Source organism: Pan troglodytes, chromosome 14 (assembly GCF_028858775.2).
Source record: "Pan troglodytes isolate AG18354 chromosome 14, NHGRI_mPanTro3-v2.0_pri, whole genome shotgun sequence".
NCBI classification, from domain to species: Eukaryota; Metazoa; Chordata; class Mammalia; order Primates; family Hominidae; genus Pan; species Pan troglodytes.
The window spans coordinates 56180105-56189453 of record NC_072412.2 but is presented as its reverse complement, the minus strand read 5'-3'; the positions used below and the strand labels follow the sequence as shown (position 1 = coordinate 56189453).

Sequence of the window (9349 nt, the reverse complement as noted above, 5' to 3'; positions counted from 1 at the left end):
TGTTATAGATAGATACAAAAACTTAACACAAAACCCTTAGTAAGTGCTGAATTTAAAATGTTCAGTGTTGCCTATCAATTTCCTGAGTCTCCTAAGACCTAAATCATATGGATAGCTTTTTGCCCTGCATCCTTTACTTCTTTCTCTTTCTTTAGAAAAATCAGAATAGATTATGCCACATATGGAGTTAAAAAAACACATAGTCTGAAGGAAAGTTGTCTGCAGAGAGAGAAAACAAATAAATAAATAAGTCTACAAATAAACCCAACAGCAAAAGCCACCACAAGTAAGTTGAAAGCAAGTCAACTAGAAAAAAATTGCAGATTGTATCACAAGGGATTCATTTCCTTTATACATAAAGAATTCTGACAAATCACTAAAAAAAACTTCAACAATCCAATGTAAAAAATGAGCAAAATAAATAAATGAACAGCTCACAGAAAATGAACTGAATGTAGCCATTTAAAGTATGAAAAGATGCTTACTCCTCTCAAATGGAAAGACTGAAAAAGAAGAATGTTGGGGGAATAAGCTTATGAGGGGTGAGAAGATATAAAACCTTTACAGAGGATAATTTAGCCAAATATGTCAAAATTGCAAATGCATTTACCCTTTGACCTAGAAATCCCAATTCTAGAAATTAATCCTATGTATGTTATTTTACAGGTGTGAAGTGACATACAACATTGTTTACTACCACACTGTAATAGCAAAAAGTACTTTTAGAAATCCAAATGCCAGTCAACAAGGGTCTAGTTAAATGAATTACAGTACAGCTCCACAATTTTTTATTTGAAACCCTGGGTTTTGATGTGGTTTGCATGTCAGAATGTTTTGAAATTTAGAAAGCTCATATGGGGCATTGAACCTTATATATCAGTCCTTGTATCAGTCTAAGTCACGTTTTGCCACCAAATGAGTTTGCTATTTGGTTCATGGAGGTTTGTTTTCTTTTGTTTTTAATTTTAGGAATTACAGATAGGAGCTTGTAGGCATGCACATCCATACTACAGAATACCATACAGCTATAAATAAATGAAACCACAGTTTCTGCACTGAACAATCTTGAAGATACACTGCTAAGTTACATTTTTTTAAAAAGATGTAAGCATTTATGTATAAATTGCATCACATAATAACGTCTTGGTCAATGATGAACTACATGTATAATGATGCTCCCACAAGATTATAATGGAGCTGAAAAATTCCTATCTAGTGACATCATAGCCATTATGACATTGTAGTACAATGCATTACTCAGGTTTTTGTGGTAATGCTGGTGTATACCAACCTACTATGCTGGCCTTCTATAAAATATAACAAATGTGATTATGTACAGCATGTAATATCTGATAATGATAATAAATAACTATGTTACTGGCTTATGTATTTACTATACTACACTTTTTATCATTAGTCTACAGTGTAATTCTTCTATTTAAAAATAAAGCTACTATAAAACAGACTCAGACAGGTCCTGCAGGAGGTATGCAGAAGAAGGCCTTGTTATCATGGGAGATGACAGCTCCGTGTGTGTTATTGCCCCTGAAGACCTTCCAGTGGGACAAGATGTGGAGGTGGAAGAAATGTCCACCAGAAATGAAAAAGAAAAAAAATGTCCTTAAGAAATGAAAAAGTTTAAAAAATTTAAAAGTTGTAGTAAGTTAAGGTTAATTTATTATTGAAGATAATTTTTTAAAATAAATTTAGTGTAGCCTAAGTGTATAGTGTGTATACAAACTACAGTAGTACAATGTCCTAAGCCCTCAAAATCACTCACCACTCACTCATTGACTCACCCAGAGTAACTCCTAGTCCTGCAGGAGGGGGCTCTTTCTGCAGCTAGTCCTGCAGGTTCCATTCATGGTAAGGGTCCTGTATAGGTGTACTATGTTTTTATCTTTTATACTGTATTTATACTGTGCCTTTTCTATGTTTGATGTATAGAGATATGCAAGTACTTACCACTATGTTACAGTTGCCTACCATATTCAGTACAGTCACATGCTATACAGTTTGTAACCTGGAAGCAACAAGCTACATCATATAGCCTGGATATGTAGTAGGCTACACCATCTAGGTCTGTGTAAGCACACTTTATGAGCTTACTGTAATTTTTCAAATTTATAAACTTTTTCATTTCTTAAAGACTTTTTGCTCAAGGAAATAGCCTAACAATGCATTTCTCAGGACATATTCCTATTATTAAGTGATGCATGACTATATGTGTTTGCTCATATAGGCTGGAAATGGCTCCGAAAAAACTGTATTTATTATTTCAGGAAATAGGAACTAGAAGTCATCTATGGACTATTGGTGGGAGGGAGACTTTTCACTATACATGCTTGCATATCCACACTATAAATAGATTACCTATTCAGAGTAAATGAATCACATTTACACTTTCAGTTGCTAAATAAAGTATGTATATGGATTTCCAATGGGATGATTAGGCATTATCCTCATAGGGATGTTCTGAGAGCCTTCATGGCATCCTATTAAGTACCAACTATGGGCCAGGCACTGAGCTAGGTGCATTGCCCAGATTACAGCTGGTCATGTGAGGTAAGCATTAATATGCCCATTTTACAGATAGGAAAACCAAGGTTCAGATAGAACCACACAGTAATAAGTGGTAGAGCTGATATTCATACCCAAGTCTGCCTGAGCCTGAATTCTATGACATTAAAGAACATTTCAAAAATGAGAAATAGGTGATTCTCTCTAGAGAATGTGTACAAGGTGTGACTAGAAAGTGAGCCTTTTATGGAACACAATTCTTGGGATGTTTGAGCTTCTGCTCTTCTCTGACTTCGCTGGCATGGCTCAGGCTATGGCTCCAGGGAAGCCCACAGAGCAAGAGCTCTGTGCCCCGGGCGAGGGCTGGAGAGGCAAACTCCTCCATGACAGAGAGTAGACGCCAGCCGGGGCATGGAGTCCAATGTGGGCTCCTGCTGTAGACAAGCAGTGTGGTTGGAGAATGCACTGTCCTCTTCTCCGGATTGTTCATAAGCACTGGCTGGGGAGGAAGTGGTGGGAAGGGTAAAAATGGGTTTCTCTATTGAGGGAAATCTAGCTGCAGAAAGAGTCCCCTTCTGGTCTCAAGTACTGTATATTTGAAACTATAGTTTGAAATTCATCAGAATCCACAAATATCAATTCCATTTGACTTTTCAGTCTTTATTCACTTTGTTCCATGATGGGGAGAAACAAAGTGGGACAGTTCAGCCACTCTTCTCAGGATTGAGTACCTAGTAGAGGTCTGAACCCATTCATTTGGGAAAGACTGATGGAGTCAGTGTCTGCTCTAAAACTTATGGGATCGATCCCTTCCCAGAACCCCAAGAGCCCACACATCTCCCAGTCATTCTCCTGTTCTCACCCACCAGGAATGAACACCAGGTGGGAGTTTTTGAGTTAAGCTGATCTTTAGCCAATGACCCCAGAAGAATTAAGGAAGAAGTAGTGAGTTCTAACAATACACATAGACTTTGAAGCTGGAGTTCTAGGGTGACCAGTTGTCTCCATTTGTCCTGGAACTGTCTTGATTTTAGTACTGAAAGTCCCACAGCCCAGAAAACCCAACAATCCTGGACAAATCAGGACTGTTGATCGCCTTGTCTAGGTTTCGATTCTGGCTCCACCACTTATCAGCTATGTAACCTTGAACAAGTTACTTGACCATGTCTCCATTTCTCCATGTGTAAGATAGGGAGAAAAATAGTACCTGTCTCATAGGGTTGTTATGAAGATTAATGAATATTTGCAAAGTGCTTAGAACAGTGCTTACGAAGAGCTCTGTAAGTGTTGGTTAAAATAAATTATGTTAAACTTTGTTGAGTCTCATTGTCATTATTTATAACCAGTCTGTAACACAAAGCAATGAACACTCTTAAACTGTATGACTGTGCCGGTTGAGACACAAGACAGTTATCTGGTGACTCAATATGCTATGAAATCAGGGCTGGAGGCCAGCAATCCTTTTGCCCCAGTTCAGCCCACCCTGCCCTGTGTAACTCAGCCAAGCTTCTGATCCTTGCTGGTTCACACCTCTTGACCTAACTGACTGACACATAGTAGACTCCCAATAAACATTTATTAAATGAATGCATAACTTTTTCTCACACAGGCCTGTCCAGGATTGGTGGAAGCAGTTTGTATTTTTTTGCTTTCTGTTATTCTTTGCAAAGGAACGTGGCTAAGTTTTCGAGGTACTACTTACCTATGATGAGATTTCCTGAGACTATAAAATGAAGCAACAGCAGAGAAGAGAGAAGGCTTCTCTTCTTTGGCAGTTATTTATGGCCCTGGATCTGTGGGTAGCCTGAACACAGAAATGCACATCTTAGTCATAAATTGGTCAGCATTCTGGACATCTGAAGCCTTGAGATATTGTAGGTTGGCTTGCGAGCTGCTTCTGCAGAGGTCTGCACAGAAATTCACATGTACACACTCAGTCACTTCCCTGCCTGCCTGTGCACCCTTGCCTGTATTCTGGGAACCTGCCAGGACACACAGGCCTGTCTGCCTGCAGGGTTCCACCCCAGCTGAGTCCTGAGTCAATGGTGGGGCTGGTGGCTGAACCACAGACCTCAAGATGCTCAGGCAAGCCCTGCAAAAGTCTCTGTTCCTGCACTGCGTAACAAGCTTCATATGTTTTTTTGGCTAAAAGGTGTTTAAATGAAATCATTTTTTTCCATATTACTTTGAAAAGTTTATTTCATCAACCATGAAAATGTTTAATCATATTATTTGGAGGTTTTAAGAAAACTCACCATGTTGAAGACGTTTCTTTTTTACTCACTTGAGGTAAAGAACACAATGATATTTAACTTTCCTCAAGGGGCACAGCAACTTAGACTTGAGATGAGCAATGCTTTAGGAATCACAGGGCATGAATGAGCCAAACAAGGAAAGAAAAGTCTACCCCTGACAGACTCAGGGGTCTACCCCCTGAGTACCCCCACGCCAGTGTAAAGTAATATGTTGGGTTCAGTTTGAGTGATGGGTCTAATAAAATAGATTGGGGCCCACTGCCCAGCCAGCTTGCAAAGCCACTGATGCTCCACTAGGAGAGCACGTACCATGTTTGCTCCCCAAAGCTGACTCGTTCTAGAACTAGCACAGCCCTTCCCCTAGAGAGCCACATTCCCTTGAGGGGGCAGACATTTGGATAGAAAAGCCGTAGGAACACCTAGAAGGCTGGGTCTGGGGAGCTGGCCTCCAGCCTCTCCTTTCATCCAGCAGAAAGCACCTCTCTCTGACAGTTTTCACCCCCATCAACAAAATCAGACTGCTCTAAGCTGCAGTCCCGGGCAGGCCTGCCCTAACACCTTCTAGCAGGCCTAGGGAAGAGTATAAATGGAGGTCTGCCTAGCACAGGTCTAGATTTGTAAAAGTTACACAGAAGCTCACAAATCATTGAATATGCTTGCTCCTCTATATTGATAAATATATCCAGAAGGCTGAGGACCCATTTAGAATTCAGACTCCTCACAGTTCTGCAGCAGAACGTCAGAGCTTCTGGAAAACTGGATGCTATCACTTAGGTCCCAGCCTATGACCCATCCTCCTGTCCTTTCCTCCCTGGCTCTGTCCAACATCAGTTCTCACTTCCATGAACTGCCCACACAGTTCCTCCCACACACTGCCCACACAGACTGCCTTGGCCACCCCTTGATGGAATACACTAGATTGCACCTGGGCGTGGGAGGGCCTTGGCTGTTTGGGTAGCCACCGAGGGGCAGTCTAGGGGGCAGTGCAGGCAGGCCGAGGGAAGCCGAGCTGAATCCCCTAAAGAACAGGGCCCAGGCTGGGACTCATGCCTGGGCCATTAGCACCAAAAAGCAGATCCAAGGCAAACAACCAGCAAAGGGGAGGAAAAGGTCAGGACTGCTGAGTTTCTTGGTGATGGGGCAACTTTTGTTTGCGTGAACTGGGAGGAGGTAGGGAGAGGATGGGAAAGGGGAACCAAAAGGTCTAAGTGATGCGCCACCCAAGGGGTGAGAGTGAAAGAAGCCGAGCATTTGCCTTCAAGATGAATCAGGGTGAACTATTTGGGAGTTGGCGTGGACTGAAAATGGTGGATCAAAATTTATCTCTGGAGATATCCCCTGCCTTTCCCAAACACAATGTCAAAGAAAGGTCAGACATTAAAGTAACCACAAGGAATCTAAAAATATGGTCTTCACAGCTGTAAGACTTTGAAGAGCTTTTCTTTTTAAATGAAGGGGGATGGGAGTGGCATCTTAATCAAGCAGCCTTTCGAAGTCCTAATGGTTTTCAGGTTTTCTCAAGACCTTCCTATAAAACCAAAAGACACAGATGAATTTATTTTACAAATTTAAGCACATATGGGAGAAAAACAGCACAAAAAGCCTGAGGTTTGGTGACAAAAAGAAATCAAGAACAAAGTAGCAGGAGAGAAGTCTTTTAGAGTTTTTCAGACAAAGAGGAACTGGCCGAACACGATGCAGAGAGGAAGGCGGTCTCAGAGCAGCCTCTTGAGACTCTATAATGCAAACATTCTGTTTATTTAACAACTTTGTTCCCAGAAGTTCAAATTCTCACTCTGCCTGCATTCAATTCTGTCCGTATTCTACAAGGCAACTGGTATTTCTTCACACCCCTTGCCCTGCTGGGAGAATCACAAAAGACGCGTCCTCTCTCTTCTCTGTGCCCTGGATCTTGTAGCCATATCCAGTAGGGTTTTGAGACCTGGCGAGGATAGACAACTATGAGAATGAGATCAATAAAGCAGCCAGGCTTGGGTGTGGAGGTTAACAGACTGTGAGGGGATTGAAGGAAGAGACAAAAATTACTTTTGTCACCAATGAGAAGTTTTAGACTCCAAGAGGTTTAATAACTTGTCCTAAAGCAAGCGTGGAAGCCAGAAAGTCTGCAGACCCCCAAATGCCAAACCCTGCTCCATGCAGCAGGATCCAAGCACAGCCCAGTTACCCTCATCCCCGCACAGGGCAGAGAACCAGAGCACAGAAGATGACAATACCCAGAGGAAATCTGAAAAGCAGCATGAAGGTAATTACAGATTGGAAGGAAACTTATTCCAAAGACTTAGAGCTATATAACCTGGCCCAGTGACCGCATTGCTAAAAGGAAACACAATAGTGGTGGATATGAAATGAACATTCAAAAGGCATAAACAAAGGCTTAGGCTACTCCAAGGGAAACATAAATTCAGTGATGTGATGGAAAATATAGGCTTGATTTGAGGAGAATTACTATATTGGGAAGATCTATTAATCTGTTGACAGTCTCTCAAAGAAAGTGATGGCAGCTTGCTAGCTTGCTTCATTTAAAGTCAGTCTGTATGAGGAGCTGGAAAATACATTTCGGGGAGCGGGACTGAGCAGCGGGAGAGGGATGGGTTGCCCTCATAAATCTTGTTCATTTTTCATCTTGATGATTTTTCTCTCCCGTTTCCTCCCATTCTCTTTGTATTCTCATCCAAATGCCCCTCAGAACAACAAAATCCTCTCCCATGGAAATTTCTTCCTAGGCTAAGGGAAGGGAGGTGCTGCCCCATGGACTGGGATTGTGAGTGAGGTGGATAATTGGTCTGTTTCACTCAGGTCCTGCAAGGCCAACAAAAGGGGCGCTTGCCCCATGGGTTATCTTCCTCTGCTGGCCTGGCTTCTCTGTGCTCAAGTGGGGCCTGTGTCTCCCCTGCTTGGTACCCAAGGACTAAACCTTTAAGATGCCAGCTCTTAAAATCAGGAGTCGAAACCCCAGTACAGACGGCTGAGATAATCCAGGTGAGCTAAGACACCTTTTCAGCTCTGGTCAGGAGACTGAGCGACAGCCTTTCACACCCTTACGGCAGGAGTGTGACAATTTCCCTAATGCTTTTTCAAGGGCTTTCATTTTTATCCAAATAGCTTCTAGCATTGCCAAGTAAAAGGAGAGGTGTTGCTATTGTCCAAACTATAAGCGAACAGCACAGTCTTATGTGAATCCAATTGAACGAGAGTTTTGCTGGAAGGTCCAAATAGCAAACCACTTTTTCCAGATGTCACAAAGCCTGAGGTCTGTGTGAAGGAAAATGCAGTGCTCTGGACTTTTCATCTGGTATATCTGTGGAAGGGCACAGATGAAAGGCCCCTTAAAGAAAATGTTTGCTTCACACTCAAGCTGCTCTGAGCTCTCAGGGTGCCCCAACAGCCCCTTGATTTAGTATTTCAGAAACACACTCTTGTGTGAGAGGCGAAATTATCCTGGGAAAAATGGGACTTGGACCCTAGGTTTTATTTACTGAAATAAAGATTGCAGAAATAGATAGGGACAGAGAAAACGGTTTTGAAATATGTTCCTTGTTATAACCCTGTTGCCAGCACTTAAATAAAAGGGGGTTTAAAGAAGTAAATCCCTGCTCGGCATCCCAGGGGAGCAATTCTGTCTTAGGGATCTTTGCTGACACAGCTGATGCATACTCAAGACATCTGCAGGATGAAGTGCTCTGTGGCTAAAAGTAGAAGAGAATCCACTAAGAAATAGCCACACCGTGTGGAAGCGAAACCTCATCAAGCTGTGCAAATGTGGCTCGTGGAGAACCTAGCCTGTTTTCCTGGATTTACACAGTACCCAGTATAAATCATAAAACCCAAAGAACGAATTAGACTTTTAATCATAAAATATTAGCATAAAAAGGCCGAAAGCTGACACCAGCTTTGTTCTCCGAGGCACACAAAGGGCTCCCTTAGCCTTCCCACCTTGACTCACTCACATTCCTTGTCTACCACTCTGTCCCAAGTCCCTGTCCTCTGCCTGTCTCCCAATCCCAGTTTATCAGACTAAACGTGTGTCCATTGTCAGAAAGCTAGCTTTGTTCCATTCCTTCTAAGTGGGTACATACACTTACCATCCACTGGGGTTCCTACATGTTCCAACGGGTTAGGGGCACCTTGTTCATGGATAAGTAAATTGGCTTCTGGGAAGCTCAGCTTATTATGCAGTATCTCTGGCATTTCAGAGGTTGGGGAGCTTGGGTTCTTACTGTCACTTCTGGCTCTTATTCCTGCTCCTGAATTCCCTAGTGTCACTTCTGGCTCTTATTCCTGCTTCTGAATTCCCTTTCTCTTGTCTATTTCTTACCTCTGGAATGTGCCATCTCTTCTCTGTACTACATGACCTTACACTGAATATCCTACCCATCTACCCCAAAGCTACAGACTTTTACTGAAGGTTGGGGATTGCTATGGTGTGAACGTATGTATCCCCCACAAATTCATATGTTGGAACCTAAGATGCAGTGTGATAGTATTAGGAGGTAAGGCCTTTGACAGGTGATTAGGCCATGAGGGCTCTGTCCTCATGGGTGGGATTAGTGCCT

At 42.3% G+C, this 9349-nt stretch overlaps 1 long non-coding RNA gene across 1 annotated transcript in view; it reads right to left on the bottom strand.

Annotated features, from left to right (window-relative positions):
• Positions 1-762: 762 nt before the first annotated feature.
• LOC104001837 (uncharacterized) overlaps positions 763-9349 on the bottom strand; it is a 262940-nt gene continuing 254353 nt past the window's right edge. The window contains exons 7-8 of the long non-coding RNA XR_008538815.2: positions 4223-4324; positions 763-3019 (exon numbers count right to left, since the gene is read on the bottom strand). This is a non-coding gene — a long non-coding RNA (uncharacterized LOC104001837). The remainder of the gene's footprint in view (positions 3020-4222; positions 4325-9349) is intronic.